The sequence below is a fragment of the Apus apus genome, chromosome 5, assembly GCF_020740795.1.
Source record: "Apus apus isolate bApuApu2 chromosome 5, bApuApu2.pri.cur, whole genome shotgun sequence".
NCBI classification, from domain to species: Eukaryota; Metazoa; Chordata; class Aves; order Apodiformes; family Apodidae; genus Apus; species Apus apus.
In genome coordinates, this window is record NC_067286.1 from 24152583 (window position 1) to 24170078 (window position 17496).

At 36.4% G+C, this 17496-nt stretch overlaps 1 protein-coding gene across 2 annotated transcripts in view; it reads right to left on the bottom strand.

Annotated features, from left to right (window-relative positions):
- The window catches only part of FUT8 (fucosyltransferase 8), a 107048-nt gene that overhangs the window by 61561 nt on the left and 27991 nt on the right, over positions 1 to 17496 (bottom strand). The window lies entirely within an intron of this gene.

Genomic DNA, 17496 nt, shown 5'->3' on the forward strand with positions numbered 1-17496 from the left:
TAAGCATTACTCACTGTTCAAAATACCATTCAAAACTTTGAATTTGGAAAAAAAAAAAATCAAGAATGCAATATTCATTTTTAACCCTATTTTTCATAAAACTAAGAATATTCACGCATATTCTTTCAAGTACATTATAGTTTATAAAAAGTATAAAGGAAACCTTGCAAAGAAAATTAATTTTATTTTAATCCAAATATTTAAAGTCACTAGAATAAACACTTAAAGCAACTGGAAAAATTACAAATCCGCAGGTATGGAGAAAGCAAAATACAAATAAATTGCATAACTCTTTAAAATAATTCCATAGAAGAAGAATACAACTCCCAAAGTTTCAAGAAAATTCCTGCTACATTGCAAAAAACGTAAGTTCTCTTCATAGCTTCTTAACCTAAAAACATAATTCAGCTCTCATAACAAAATACTTCTTTGATCCTTTTAGTATTTATTCAAGACAACACACATTGTCCCAAGCCCTGCATTTTGTGAATTCTATTAATACGTTTAGATGTATAAAGTTTTCAGAAGTGCCCTCCATTCTTTTTGATAGATAGTATTAGCAGCTCAGCAAGCATTCTGTTTGCTTGTTCACAATCATCTTAATGCTTCTTCGAGATGACTAGGAGATACTCCTTGGAGACATCCAGACTATGTTCAAGTCTGGAAGGTTCAAGAAACTTATAGTATAGGAGTTGAGAAAATCCCAGTACAGGAGCTTACAGCTAAAGCAAAGACTTTGCAGTAAGAAGCAGGGAGGAGGCTACCTGACCTTACACATGACAGGAAGGAACTCTAATGACAATGTGGGCAAGGAAAGTGTTGTTAGAAAAAAAAAAAAAAACTACTTTTCTTCTGTCTCCCCTATTCCTGAGTTTGCAATACTTAAAACATTATTATGTTACTCTAATAAAACGTGGCACTTTTAAAATTAAATAACATTTAATCTCCTTTGAGGAGCTAATTATAAGAATCAGACATAAAAATGTCCTGCATTCTGTTTCAGCACTTTTCTGGGATGAAAGTACAGCTGCCTCTTTTACTTGGAGTAATCTAAATACCTTGGGGAAGGAATAGGGTGGGACAAAAAAGATGGACAACCTTTAGCTAATATTTGTTCTTCACGTTATTGTTGATGCTGAAGACGTCCACTAAATCTTTTCCACCAGATTCCCTGTGTCATTCCTTAATGGCTGTAAATATCAGAAACAAGATCAGAGGTAAGATCTTTCTTCTTTTGGCTGGCATCAAAGCAACATGCAAAATCTAATAATCAAGGAACTTCACATCAGCCTGCTCACAACTCAGCTGGATGTTTATAAATCAAGATGAAAAACGGGGAGAGGAGAGAGCTGCTGAGTCTGCAACGGTTATGCAAAAATACAGGACACTTGGCAGCCATAAGAAAACCAGAGTGCTATTTGCAACCAGGAGGTTTTGCAAACTCAAAGCATAGTCAAGGGTACACAGTATTCAGAAGCTGGAAAAGAGTCACAGAACGGAGCTAAAAGACTTCTTTGTTACACATGGAAGGCTTAGAGACCGGGTAATTTGACAGCTCAGTAACAGATGTGTCAGAATACAATATTGAGTGAGCCACATCAAAGAAAGAATGTCTGAAGTGGTCATTATATAAATAACCAGGCTTGCTTTGTATCACCATTTTCTAATGTAAGTTGGAACAAGACAAATTTTACTGAAGATTGCAAATACAATATTGCCATATAACGTAGAAGTATTGGCCAGCAGTTTAATCCCACTGTGCCACAAGAGTGTACCTTAACCTCTAAAAACTCCCGCCCCAGTTTTCTTTTAAACATGAATCCATTTTCATAGATCAAAACTTTTACTTTAGGGCACTGAAATTTCTATACTACAAAGCACAACAGAGATCTGATGAGCTAATTCAAGTATTGGAAGCAATTCATGTACATTAGCATTTAGCTTCACGCTGTCTGTTTACACTGATTTACAGCTTTCACGAAAGCTCAATGCCACCAAAACCCGACTGCTTCCTGCATCTGATCTTCACCATCATGATGGCTCAAATGCACGGCTGATCTAAGATCTATTCTTTCATTTGAAAGTGAATGAACTGAAAAACTCAGAAGTACTCTGTGTAATGGTAAGGCTATGAATAAAACAGGACTGTGAAAGCTGCAAGTCAAAACCTCCCATACAGCTACTAACAGCTTTTCCTCTCGAAATTGGTGTGACACACTAAGGGAAAATAAGATATGAGTTTAAAACACCTTTGAAGGTATAAGCTTTTTAACTCCTTTTATGTTAAGTATTAAGACTACACTGTTAATCAGAATTCTCATTTTTAACAGAACTATTGCTAATTTATAAATTTGCTGTCAAACCATGATGAGTGTCAGAAACTATCAGCATTAACTACTGAGCTATTTTCTTTAATATGCAAGATATGGTTTTTGTGTGTCTATGTGTATAAACAAAAGAAAGTTGTTTGGTATTTTTAAACAATGAGTATTTTATTTTATAAACTAAATATTCTAAAAATAAGACAAATTAGAAGAAACTAAATATAATTACCACAAACTTCTGCAGCACCAAACTTGGGGAAAGTATTTTTGTTGTAACAATTTCAAAAGTAATTATAAGTGAGACGGTTGGAATGATACATAGTACATGTATATGCATTTGGAAGTATGAAGCAGGAGTGGAATTCTGCAGATAGACAACAAACCCATACTGCTGGAGATGGTTTTGTGAAAGACAACTGTAACAAGTCTTACTGTGTCAATGCTTATAGATGTTACAAGTCAGCAGAGAAAATGAGTTTTATTTTTAAGATCACTTCCACACTCTTGTTTTTATGAAAAGCAGCAGCAAATAGTATAAAGAAAGATGACACAATGTCTCATGAAATCAGCGGCAGATGAGGGGATAACATACAGTCTAAGCACTGCTACAGAAGAAATGGAAGTTGGAAGTTGTTGGAAGGTTATGTATCATTTTTTATTTTACTTTTTACATGTGGTTATAAAATGGCTTCTTCGCAAGTATTGGAACTTATAGGAAAAAAAGTACCACAAGACACATTTGGTTTAACAACTTTGTTGTAATCAGAGATACTAGCCATTCCTTATAGCAAACAGATTGAAAAATCCCAATAATTAATATTGTAAATACAGTCATTGTTATGCTTGCCTATGAAATACAACAGAGCATTATTAGGACTACCGCAGTTAAAGGCACTGAGTATCAGGTTATTCAGTAAACAAGATCAAAGAAAAATTGTAATCTTTGTATACAACCAGTATATTTTCCAAAAAAAAACCAAAAAAACATCCTTTGAAACACAGAAGCAATCTGGGAACATACAAACAGATTGAAGCCATGTTTGAGCAGGAAGGATAGACTGGTTGGCCTCTTCATTTACAAGAGGTGATTTTTATATTCTCATGAAATCTGTGCATGTGAACACTTCATATTCATGTTTTAATTTACAAATCATAGAATCATGGAACGGTTTGGGTTGGAAGGGACCTTAAAGATCATCTAGTTGCAACCCCTCTGCCACGGGCAGGGACACCTCACACCACACCAGGTTGCTCCAAGCCCCATCCAACCTGCCCTTCAACACTTCCAGGGATGGGGCATCCACAGCTTCCCTGGGCAACCTGTTCCAGTGTCTCACCATCCTCATACTAAAGAATTTCTTCTAACGCTTAACCTAAATCTCCCCTCTTCCAATTTTAAGCCATTACCCCTTGTCCTATCCCTATATATCCCATACTAAGTCACTCCCCAGCTTTCTTGTAGGCCCCTTCATGTACTGGAAGGCCGCTATAAGGTCTCCCCAGAGCCTTCTCTTTTCCAGGTTGAACATCCCCAACTCACACAGTCTGTGTTCATAGGAGAGATGATCCAGCCCCCTGATCATCTTTGTGGCCCTCCTCTAGACTCACTTCAACAGCTCCATATCCTTCACTCCAGAACTGGACACAGTACTCAGGTGGGAGTCTCAGGAGAGTGGAACAGAGATGGAGAATCACCTCCCTTGACCTGCTGGCCATGCTTTTGATGCAGCCCAGGACAGGTCTGGCTTTCTGGCCTGCAAGCACACATTGTTAGCACAATCTGAGCTTCTCATCAACCAATACCCCTAAGCCCTTTTCCTCAGGGCTATACTCAATTCATTCTCCAGCCAACCTGTAATTATCCTTGGGACTGCTCCACCACAGATGCAGGACCTCACAGCATTTAATGTGCAGACTGCACTTTTGAAAACAGTGTAATAAATAAAACTGCTCTCAGGGTGTCAAATCCTGCTGCTGGTATAATTCAGTCCTTCCATATTCCAAGGACTTACTGTTCCCACTTTGTGCTTCTAACTTGTATCCTGACCCTGCAACTGGCATTCATGGAAGCATCCATATATATCCAGAGTGTCGGCTGCTATCCATATACAAGAATTCTCAGAAACAAATAAAGCTGAACCCCTGACTACCTACGTGGTTTCACACATTTTCATTCTCTAGAACTGGTATGAGTTATTTCTGACCTTTTCAGAATGCTATTCAGTCACTAATTTGAAAGAGAACTATTCCTTTTTCCTTTACATGCATTTGAGTAAGTCATGACAAATTAAACAAACTATTTGCTAAATTCACTTATCAGGGTTGGAAATCACAGAACAGCAACACTGCAATCTCAGTGCAATAGTGCCTGGCCTGTTTTCTAATCACATTATATAGAGTAAAAGACTGAGATTGCCAAACATCAAAACCCACAGGCTTAATTTAAAATTTAAGTAAATCATAAAGCACTACATTTCAAGTCTGTTAGGGGGAAAAAATGTGGATTAAGTTAGCACAATTTGTTTCTGAAGTTCAGGGAACACTAGATGCTTTAGATTATAAAAACTGTTCATGTCTGCTATTCAAATACCCCAGAAGTGCAATACATGAAGAAAGAGAAACTGAAAATTTGACAAATAACCTTGATGAAGTGGTAACTGATTTTCTCCTCACCCTCCATCCACCACCACAGTTTTAACACACTATTAACATAACAAGCACTGAAATTCTTTCTTTAGAAATGATTCCTTATGCTCAATTGAACTTCTCAAATGTAACAGTTCCCCAAGGGCTTTTGCCTTCTGCAAATACATATGCTTTTATAAAGACTGAATCAAACAACCATCAAAATTTCTGACTGAACTGCATATTACAATCTTCTCATTCTCAACCTGCATAACTTGTACACGTGAACTTGTAAAGACATCAGAATCAAAACATCTAAGCATAGAAATACAGCATCTCAGATGCAATTCTTGGACCACACACACCTGCTGTGTCCAGATTTTTCATAAAGGCATCAATTTAAAATAAACATAATATGAATTTAAACACATTTGTAGATTGGATCCAATTTTTGAGATGCTCAGATACAACAACTTCACCGGAAGCTGAAAATGCTATGATAATCAGTTCCTTCAAACAACAGTTTCATGGTTTCTTAAGCCACATTTTCAGGTGTTGATTAATACTAATTAAGTGACTTCAAAACTGTTAGTAGCTGCCACTGCATTTATTTGGAGAAGAATCTTAGCCTTCTCCTTTATGTAAACATCTTGTAAGGAAAGGGAACATTCACACTGAATCTCTTTCTGAAAACCTGTCACAACTTTGTGATATAATTTCTTCTTTTAAAATTCAGAATAAAATTTACAAGTGCTGAATGCCTTTTTGCTACAGTCAGGGTAATGCTTTAGAAGTTTAAAATAGTTACAGGACAGGTGGCAAGATGTTCTACTTCATAGTACGATCATCAGTCCTCAGAAGCATGATAATGGACATCAGTGACCATATATCAGGTCAAAACTGATGTAAGATTTCTTAAATAAAACCAAAAAGAAGTTACCTGAATAGGACAGCCAGATTCATTTGTTATCTATTTACTAAATACATTTCAGATCACTATAAAAGAAAGCAACACTGAGGGAAAAAGGGAAGAGAAAGGTAACCAGGCATGCACAAATAAATTAATGCAATATCATGACATTCCACTACAGTAGTAGCCCAGAATATTTTTATTAGTTAATGATTTTCAAAAACTTATTTTCAAATACCAGCTATTTGGCAGGATATTTTTCTTTTCCTTTAGAGAAAAGGGAGTGACTGGCATACAATTCATTATTGCAAACTGTCACTGGTTACTACATAGAAATATATAACATTAAAAAAAAGTCATTGAATTGACTCATATGAATATCGTTTTTTGTACTTTTATATATATAGTCATTTATAAATTATCTAAATATTTAAAACAGATTTAGTAAGATTTCTTGAGGAACAACTCTTTGCAACAATGAATGGAAGTGAAATTATGTACACTGCCTTTATCTCACTGAGATTTGCACAGGTAGCTCCAGAGAGAAATAAAATATTTCAGATCCAGTTCTTGTTATTACAAAAATATTTGGCTTTAGGAGATCTTTATTTATTCATTTAATTCAGTCATACAGTTAAACTTTTAAAAACAGGAATGTGATGGAATATGCAATTCATATATACCAGTATACTTTGCTTTTCATAGCAAAGGTAATAAAAAATTCAAATGTAGTGTTTAAAAAACAAAACAAAAAACCTCCAAATATCATCCTAATTAGCTTTTAATGGATCTGTTAACATTTTCTAAACTGCGAAAGGGATTCCTAATACTAGCAAAAATAATGGTGTACGGACAACCAGATGTACAAACAATGTTTTCATTTGGTCCAGGTTACTAAATAATTGTAAACTTTTAAAGAAACTCAGTTATGCATAAGTATAAAAACATTTGTGTTTTCAAAAGCTAGAATAGGCTTTTAAAAATATTATTAGAATATTCATACTAAAATACTCACAAAAAATATACATGTGCAATGAACAGCAACAAATGCTAAAGTCATGCTGCATTTTTATTAAGCAATGCATATTAACATCATAATCAAGAAAATGAGAACATTCAAGGCCATTGTTTTGAATTAAACTTTTAATACAGTGAGTTTAATTTAACTCCAATTAAAAACTCATTCAAAAAAATCTTGGTTCTCCTTGAACCAGAAACAAACCTAAAGCAGAGTTTTCATATTTGTTAAAACTGAATCAGAACAAATCTAACTATGCTCAAACATTTGCTAGTTGCTATTTATGTGTACATAAAATCATGTCAGTCAAATACAGAACAAGGTGGGGGACAGTGAGGTATAAAAATTTCTTTATTACCAAATTGAGCTTTACGCTTATGGAGTGTGAAATATTTTCTTTAATCTTTTCACAGAGTATTTAAAAAGGCTTCCATATACTGTACTGATAACTCAAATAACCACATCTTCATTAAATGCTACATGCACAGGTTCATTTAGTAACACTTTTTTTTATTCACTACCTGACCACACAAAAACCTACTCCCAAATTTCAATATGCATTCATCTGTAACTTTGTTAGAGAAGAAAAAAGGAAAAAACAATTAAAATGTAAACATTAAGATTATTTAGAGCCAAATATAATGCTAAAGTTTCCTGTACAGATTCTATTCAGAAAAACTCAAGAGACTCTGCTTTCCAGATAATTTATTCTGATGATGAACTACCTATAACCCAGCACAGTTCCTTGCACAAGATAAGATTAATCCCTGCCTTACACTCTTCCTATTATGAAAAATATCCACATATCCCTCATTTTTTTATTCCATTATGTAGTTACAAATTCACAAAACGACTGTTTCTCTTTTCCCAGCAGACTTTCATTTTTCTAAAAGTGACTGCTGAAGAGCCTTGCCAACAACAGAAAATTTAATTATAGTTTATTGATCAGGTCAATTCTACATTGGCTCTTCTATAAAATACCATATTTAGACACATATCCAATAACTTAATCTTCACAGTTTTTTTCAGACTTGCTTGGTACAGAAGTTAAACTTACAGATCTTTTGCCTCAAAGACCAGCTTTCAAATTCTCTTAAAAAAACAGTTCTATTAAATAAGCCACCTTCTATTTTTCTGATAGAAAATAATATAAACACTACTTCCACAGCAAAGTCAGTTCTATTTACATACCTATGAATGGGATTTGGTCCTAGGATTGAAGTACAGCCAACTAAGGTAAAGTTATATCCTACAAAAGAAGCACTCACATGACCAGGGAGTGGTGTGGGCCATCATTTGCTGTTGAGGAAGCTTTCCTAGATACAGCACAGGCTTTTGGAACACCTTGGCATAAGATTTTTTTCTTCGTTTTTTTTTCTATTTGCTTGCTTGTTTGTTGGTTTGGGGTATTTTATCTCTTTAAGCATTACTCTTTCTATTTTCTCCTGCCCTATTCTCTCAGATTTTCTTTACTTGACAAAAAAAGTGTGCTATAGACCAAAACTACTGAATGTTAGAATATAAATATACAAGCATGAAACCAAATAACTGCAATCAAACACCATCAAAGCATTCTTTACATATTCACAGTGCTGCTGATGAAAAGAAGATAATTTTTAAATTTTCAAGAGACCATTATCAGCAACAAAATGAAGGGGGAGTGGGAATCGATTACCTTCAGAAGCTTTCCATGGAAACAATCCCAAAAAAATTCTTATATTTCACTAAAAAAATAAAATGTTAGCAATTACCTGGTTCTTAGCTTGCTATAAAATAATGTCTTCACTGTTTGCTTAAGAAAAATATTTTTATAGTTCAGAACTTAATCTTGCACAATTAAATTACAGGTGGAGTAAGACTAAAAACTAAAACCAAAAAAACTCCACACACAACAGAAAAACCTAGAACCCTCTCCAGAATTTGACTGCATGAATCCATCCAGAGGAATAGAATAAATTACATTTCAGAAAAAATACTGTATGTGTGTATAAAAAAACAGGAAAAAGCATTTGTTTGTACTATGCCTACTAAAAAGGACAGAGATTGAAAGTGGGAAAAAAAAACCAACCTGTTCTGTGTGCCTACAGGCACATACATGCTTTTAAGGTCACTAAAGAAATAGCACAGATTAAGATCCTGTTGAAATACAAGACACTAACAGAAGTAGCTGGCAATGACTTAGTGACTGTCTACAGAGAAAGGAGATTAGAAGGAGGATACATGTACGAAAGTACTAAATTGCAACTAAATTTTGATCATTTTCTGTGTCAAATCATCAGTTAATTATCAGTCTGGTTTGAGTCTCAGGACATACAGAGCTGGAGAAAATCCATAGATTTTAGAAAATCTTACAGAACCTACTGACATGCACCAGGAAAAGTTTTCATGCTCTCTGCCACCAACTCTATCTCCAGATGATATGTTTACAACCATTACTAAATTATGAAAAAGATGATGCAAAGAAATAAATTTTATGTAGGCAATAAGCAATCCTTTGATATAAGGCATGTGGGAAGAACCCTCAAGTAATGCCAAATTCTAAGGATTTGCAAGAGTTTAAGCCTGAAAGATCATTGCTGCAAAAGGCAAGTAAGTGGAAGAAATAATAGCAGAGTGAGGGGCAGCAGTGAGCCTATGTTATTGAGATACTCTCTGAAGGCATTACAATGCATGAACTGCATTCCACTAGATTGCTGAACAAAACTTGTTTTTTTCCTTTTTCTTGACCTTGCTTTGTGCTAAGCCCCCTGCTCTAGTGAGACATGAAAATAATAATCCGCTCTAATACATGTTGCTGTAAAATGCTCCCAAACTCAGAGATTATTTTACACCAGTCATATCCTAGCACCATACTGCTATTGTACTGAACACCCAAAGCTAAATACAAGCTACTAGCTTAAAAAGTCTAGGGATCATTTGAATAATTATTATTTAATTATTTTGTATTATGTGCAGAGTACTCATATGGGCTATTACTTTTAATCTAACGCATATACTTCAGAACAGAAACAGTTTTCAGAAATGTACCATTTCAAATGTGTTCTGAAACACAGATGTAGAATAAATGTTCAATTTCCAGTTTTTGCAAAATAACTTCGGAAGTATCAGCATTAATTAACTTTTCCTCTCTGAAAGAGCTTCAGGTTCATCATACAAATAACTTCATACCATAACACATTTTAAGAATTGTCTCCTAGTCACAAGCAAAAATTATTAACTGAAAAGCAGAGATTCCAGATATACATAAGTTAGTTTTCTGGAATATCCCAGGAAAAACAGGAAACAACATTATAAAACAGTAAGAAAACATGAAGATCAGCAGACTGAAAAGAGTCAGATATTTGTTTGAAAGGACCCTGCAAGATAAAATTAGTGTAATCTTCTTTAATCGTGATGTTAATTTAAAATAGAAATTGTTTAGTAACAGAGAAATACAAACATCATAAAATATTTTAAGCAAAATAACTTAAGAACCTATTCAAACAGTATTGCTACACTAAAATTTTTTTTTCTTTCAGAAAGCATCAGTTTTCATACTCCTGGTAATAGTGGCACATAACATCATACATACACACTCATTTTTGCAAAAATGCTGGCTCCTGATCACAAAAATCTTATAACCACAGAAAGGTGCACAACACGGTTGACATTCCAGAGCCTTCTTTATCACTGCCTAAGATATGATTCATAAATTGTTTTACAATGCTCTCTGGAATGCTACACAAAGCATTCAGGGCATGATTAAAACTTACCAGTTCACTTCCCACAAGTCCATTCATTCATTTTTAGTGTGCCCTCTTTAAAATACCTGTGGCTTACCACAACAGTTTTCATTCTGCTACCCTCCAGAAGAAATTCTTCTCAGATGAGTGCTATGCACATACAGCAATAGCATACATAATTTTTCCATATTTGTTTGACTTCAACTACTACCACATCATTTTGAAATGGAAGATGAGATAATCAAGGAGAAACGATGCATGATGCAGATGGTGCATAAAAATCACCAACTGCTGCAATAATTCAGCTGCACAGTGCTGAGTGGTGCTTTTGGGCATGTGAAAAAAAGCACTGAGAAGATCATTAACTGTTACAGTTATAAACAGGCAGCAACCTCCTCACACCCTTCAGAAAGAGAAGATCACTTTCATGATAAATACGACTGCCATGTAAAACCCTGATAAAAGAATCAGTCATTTGACAAATTGGGAAATGGAATGATTGCCCTCTTGAAATTGCAATCCCAAAAAAGTCACCAGATCATCTATTTCAAGGGAAATATAAAGTAAACAGCAATCAGCACATATAAAGAGCCACTAAAAACGTCCTCTTGCACAGTACTGCAACTGTAACATGCAGGAAAAATATTTTAAGACAGTGGTATTTCTAAAATGTGGTCAATTAAGAGTAAAGAGACTACATCAGTTCTGTCTTCAATAGACAATCTTACAAGCATAGAAGGGATAGGAGCATTTTTCTAACATTAAAAAAAAAAAATCACCATCAATATTACCATAGTCGGAGAGGAAGGCACAATCTTCTAAAATAGAACTTTGTGCAAACATTAGCATTTTTTGTGAAAAGGCACATATTCAGTGGCAGAATTGCAATGTCAATATCAATTTTGAAGGTTTCTACCTTCAATCTGACTGCTGCACAAGAAGATGCAACATGACCCTTGAATATGCATTTGATTGGCTGAAAAGGAGCTGGTGATGCCTCGAGACAAGGCTAGATTTCACAGAATGTAATATTCCTGTTACCGTTGCACATTGTATTTTACACAGTAACTGGGACAAAAAGTTACCAACAATACACTGGCTTTGGTAGGGGTATGTTGATAACCTGTTGGCATAGGGGAATATGGTACTGAGAAATAAACTGGGATTCCTCTATAACACTCTGTAACATGCTTGTTCCCTCAGCAATAAAATGAGATCTTAGCTCCATCTGCAAAGCCAGTGGCAATCTCTCCTCTTTTTTTCATCTAACGTGGACATTTTACCAAATAGTCTTTTTGCACTCTCTCTAATACATCATGCCTCCTGTCCCTGCTTGACAAGTAGCCTTTTTAACCACCAGAGAACCTCAGAAAATTAAATCCTAAGCTATGTCTTCCCTTGTCCTAATCAAAGTCAGTCTTTCAGGTATCCAATGTCTCAACCAAAGACCACTGATGGAAAGCACATATGTATTTTGCTGACTTTGAACAAGGGAGAATGCACATACCATCACACTTCTCCTACGAGAATCTGTCCAAATTAGATCTGTTTCAGGAGTGTTTTATCACCACTAGAAGATGTGCATACTAGTCATCATAGCTTACAGATACCAAAGGCTGCAGGGTAAACTGTTGAGTAGGTGAAGATACAAATGTAGAAACAATGCACTAAAAATGGTCGGAATTTTAGAAGCATTGGTGATTATGGCTGCTGTATGATAATGAAGGTGATCATGGCAAGCATTATACTCAGCACTGCTGAGGCTGCACCTCAAATACTGTGTTCAGTTTTGGGCCCTTCACTACAAGACAGACACTGAGGTGCTGGAGCTCACTCAAAGAAGGGCAGTGAAACTGGTGAAGGACCCAGAGGACAAGTCTTATGAAGAGAGGCTAAGGGAACTGGGGTTCTTTAGCCTAGAGAAAAGGAGGCTGAGGGGATACCTTACTGCTCTCTAAAACTACCTGAAGTGAGGTTGTAGCAAGGTGGATGTTGGTCTCTTCTCCCAAGTAACAAGCGATAGGAGTAGGGGATATGACCTCAAGTTGTGCCAGAGGAGGTTTAGATTGGATATTAAGAAAAAATTCTGCACTGAAAGGGTTGTCAAGCATTGGAACAAGTTGCCCAGGGAATAGGTGGACAATTTTTCACAATTGAAAGATGTGGCATTTAGGGACATGGTTTATTGGTGGACTTGGCAGTGTCAGTTTAATGGCTGGACTAGATGACCTTAAGGGTCCTTTCCAAACTAAGCAATTCTATAGCATGGAAAAGGCATCTGCTTAAAACTTTTCTGAAACAAAACAAGGAAAAATAAACAAAACAAAAAAAATGCCTTTAGCACCACTCATATTTTCAGTTTACCTCCCAAAAATAACATAAAAATCAGTTAGTTTAGCTAACTAATTACTGTCTTGCTTTCAAAGACTATTTCAGATCTCCCTTTGACAGGTCTCATGTTGGCATCCAAAGTCTCCTGGCTTTCTCCACCAGTCTATATCCCCTGGTACATCCCCTTTCAATGAATTAATTTTCACAGATGTTACCATGGTACCCTCTTCTGAGTCTTGAAAAACATCCACTTCCTGATAATAGTGTTTCTAATGTATTCCAAACAGTGATACCATGAAACTACATCAGAAAGTCAAAAGCATGGACAGCAGCAACAGCATTTTACTTATTCTCCTTTTTATTTCTGGTAGAAGTCACCTTATCACCCAACTTCTAATCCTTTTCTTCATTCTCTTCTTGTAGAACTCTAATATACACAGAGGTATTCCCCCAATACTCAGCAGATGGCGTTGCACCTTTTTTCTGGTGAATGAAAGGACGAGACAACAGAAACAACTTGGAACACAGTAAATTCCAATTCAGTAAAAGACTGACAGACCGACCAGAGGGGGGGGGAAGAGAGAGGGGAAGGACGGATGGAAGAAAGAAACAAAAGGAGGAAGGAGGAAGGAGGAAGGAGGAAGGAGGAAGGAGGAAGGAGGAAGGAGGAAGGAGGAAGGAGGAAGGAGGAAGGAGGAAGGAGGAAGGAGGAAGGAGGAAGGAGGAAGGAGGAAGGAGGAAGGAGGAAGGAGGAAGGAGGAAACCCGACTTGAGCAAGCTGGTCTAACTGGAGTAGTTATTGAGGGGCTGGGCTAAATGGAAATGCTTTCCAACTAGCATGATTATACAATTCACAGATTCTGAAAAGATCCCTGCAGTTTACATTAGATAAACTGCACCAGGTAAAATGTTACTCAAAACATATTAGTTCATTTTAAAGACTACAGCCTGATTCCAATCACAGTAACTATTTAGGCAATTGACACTGTAGCCAATTGCTGACAAACCCTACAGTGAAGAACATCAATGAAATATGATTTTACAAGACAGGGAATGTGGCATCTACAGAGTGAAACAATGTTAGCAGGAGACTTTTTTCATTTACAAAACAACTTTGTTTACATACTATATTTGGCTTTATGTGCAAAAGCTGAATTTTGAAACTCAGACATGCAAAGATACTGTGCTATTTCTACAAGCAAAATGTTGACTTGTGGGCTTTGCTACAAATCTACATTCTTCCTTTTTCAATAAATTGGTTTAAAAATCACAAAAAGGTTTTCAACAAAAAGCATATTTAAATTCAGCCACTTTACGGGTCTATTTTTATATAGTATGAATGAAGGCTAATTGCAGCAGTCACAATGCTTTCCGAATTTTTTGTTGAACTAATCATCATTAGGGTTAATTTTAAAAGCCTTCTGGGAGGGGGGAATTTATAGAATCATAGAATGCTTTGGGTTGGAAAAGACCATAAAGATCACCTACCTCCCTGCCATAGACAGGGAAACCTCCCACTAGACCAGCTTGCTCAGAGCCCCATAGCACTCCAGGTTGGGTCTCATGAGAGGAGAGGGAGAATCACTTCCCTTGACCTCCCAGTCATGCTTCTTTTGATGCAGCCCAGGACATGGTTGGCTTTCTGGTCTGCAAGCACACATTGCCACCCCATGTTGAGCTTCTCATCAACCAACACCTCCAAGACCTTTTCCTCAGGGCTGTTCTCAATCCATTCTCCATCCAGCCTGTAATTGTGCTTGGGATTGCCCCAACCCATGTACAGGACCTTGCACTTGGCATTGTTGAACTTCATGTGGTTTTCATGGACCCACTTCTCAAGCCTGTCCAGGTCCCCCTGGATGGCATCCCTTACCCCCAGCATGTTGACCAAACCAGACAGCTTGGTGTCATCAGCAAACTTGCAGAGGGTGCTCTCAATCCCTCCACACACATTGCTGACAAAGATGTTAAACAGCACTGGTCCCAGTACGGGCATTTAAGGAATGACACACATCATTGATATCCAATTGGACATCAAGCCATTGATCAGAACTCTTTGAGTGCAACTGTCCAGCCAATTCCTTATCCGCCAAGTGGTCCAACTGTCATGTCTATATATCTCTTATTTACAGACAAGGACATCATGTGGGACAGTGTCAAATGCTTTGCACAAGTCTAGGCAGATGACACCAGCTGCTCTTCCCTTAATCACCAGTGCTGTAACAATGACATAGAAGGCAACCAAATGTGTCAGGCACAATCTGCCCTTATTGAAGCCATGTTTGTTGCCACCACCAATCACCTCCTTATTTTCCATGTGCCTTATGGCACAAGCCTTCAGGAGGATCTGCTCTGTGTTTTTACCAGGCAGAGCTGAGACTGACTGGCCTGTAGTTGCCTGGCTCTTCTCTTTTTGCCTTTTTCAAACAGGGGTTATGTTTCCCGTTTCCAGTCAGTGGGAACTTCAAACTACCACAGCTTCTTAAATATGGTGGACAGCAGTGGAAGCTTAGCAGCTTCATCCATCAGCTCTGTCAGGGCCTGCAGATGTATCTCATCAGGTGCCATGGACTTGTCTACCTTCAGGCTCCTTAGACAGTCTAGAACTCGATCTACTGCTATCGTGGGTAGCTCTTCCATTTGTTTATACAGACTGTATTAATACTGTCTCCAACATAAATTGACATACCACAAACTGATAACAGAAAACCAGTGTTAATTGAAATTTTTTTCCCATTATTTGCATCAGAACCACACATTTCATCCAAGGTAATGCATATTTTTTCTACTTAAGTCATCCATGCGATTCAAACACGTTAAATGAGACAGAATGATTCCCAGATAAACTGCTCAAATAGTTAAGTTACCAAACATGTATATTTTCAGCTTTTACCAATGCTCTTTCATACAAGATTAAAGTACAAATCTCCAAAACTCCTCAAGTAACAAACATTTCAATAGAATAGGCATTTTAAATCTCTAAAATGAGATAACACTTTCCCAGAATCTGAGTGATTCTTACAGCTCTTTTCTAAACCCCTTCCTACTTCCTAAGATGGTTTCTGAAGACCAGACCTCCAACCTAGCCATAATATATCCACGAAAGCCCACTAATACTGTACACACTAGTAATATCAGCTGCTCCACATCCCTCCTACTGGTTGTTTTACTCAAAAATACTGTTTCTATCCTATAAGTGCAATCTACAGTATTAATCTCTAGACCTGGGATCATGCATTTGGCTCTACCCAAAGACAAGTTCTTCAAGTAAAATTCAACTCGCCATGCAATTTAAGTTAGTGAGCTCTACCACTGAAATTGCTATATCTCTTAGACTACAGCTTTCAGAAATTTAAGAGCAATATATTTTCCCCAAGAGTCAGCAAACAGGTTCTGCCGACTTCTGAAGTGTTTATTAGCCACCTTTAACATAATCCAAACACAGACACAATAAAGAAGTAGTGAGTGATCAGTGTAGTATGATTACATCATTAAAAAAAAAAAAAAAAGCCAAAAAAACCTGCAGAATATTTCTATATTGTAGATGTAGCCTTGGCATTTATCCACATTGTGTTCTTCCATGCATTACAACTACAATTTCTTCTAACAACAAAAAGTGAGAAAGACTAACACCCCCAGTCTACCATTTTATGTAATATGACAATATTACACAAAAATTCACAACTCACAGATACTTTCATCATAATTGGTTACACCAACTCTCTGTATTTCATATTAAAACCCAAAAAAACTGCCATGACATAGTTCCTCACCTACTTACATAGTTCCTCACCCTCTTAACCGTAGAAACTTGTGAAACAGGAAGCATAAGGTAAGACTTTTTGTCTGGCTGTTTCTTCTGATCTTGTCTTAAACAATTTGTCAACAGTTTTAGTTCAGTGTAACAGTCAGACATGAAAAATGGTATTGATTGTCAATTATATTTAAAATTTTATCTTTCAGGCATTATAAAAATATTACTAATTTACAGCTAAATCTTATCCACTAGGTTACTTTCCTAATTCTGCCAAATTGACTATCAGTGTTTTAGACCTGGAATATTTAAGTTTAAAATTAGATGCATTCAGGATCAAAAGTTACTTGGTTCATTGGAAGAAAATATTTAAATATTTAAAAAAATATTATAATATGCAGAAAGAGATACTATGCTGCTTCTGGGCATCTTTTTCAAAAAGCTGTTTGCCCCATACTTCACTTGTAAAAGAGACAGCCAATTCAGAAGAAAAAAAAAAAAAAAAAGCAGCACAACCAACCAGCTAGAAACTATTATAAAATGTAATAAGGTTATCAGGAGGCTACTAGACTACCATCCTCCTCTGAGATTACACATGCTCATGTCTCTTACTACTTCTTAAGAACTTCCAAGACAGACGTATGCTCTTCCCAGTGTAGTGCAGTGCTTCACAAGCTGCACTACATTAACTTGCACTAGTAAAAAATGTATGTTTATCAGGTTTTGCAGTGCTCCAAAAGACCAAGAACAGCAGCACTTATTCTCTGTATTATCAGCCTCAATTTTTTCAACCTCTCCTCACAGGTAATGGA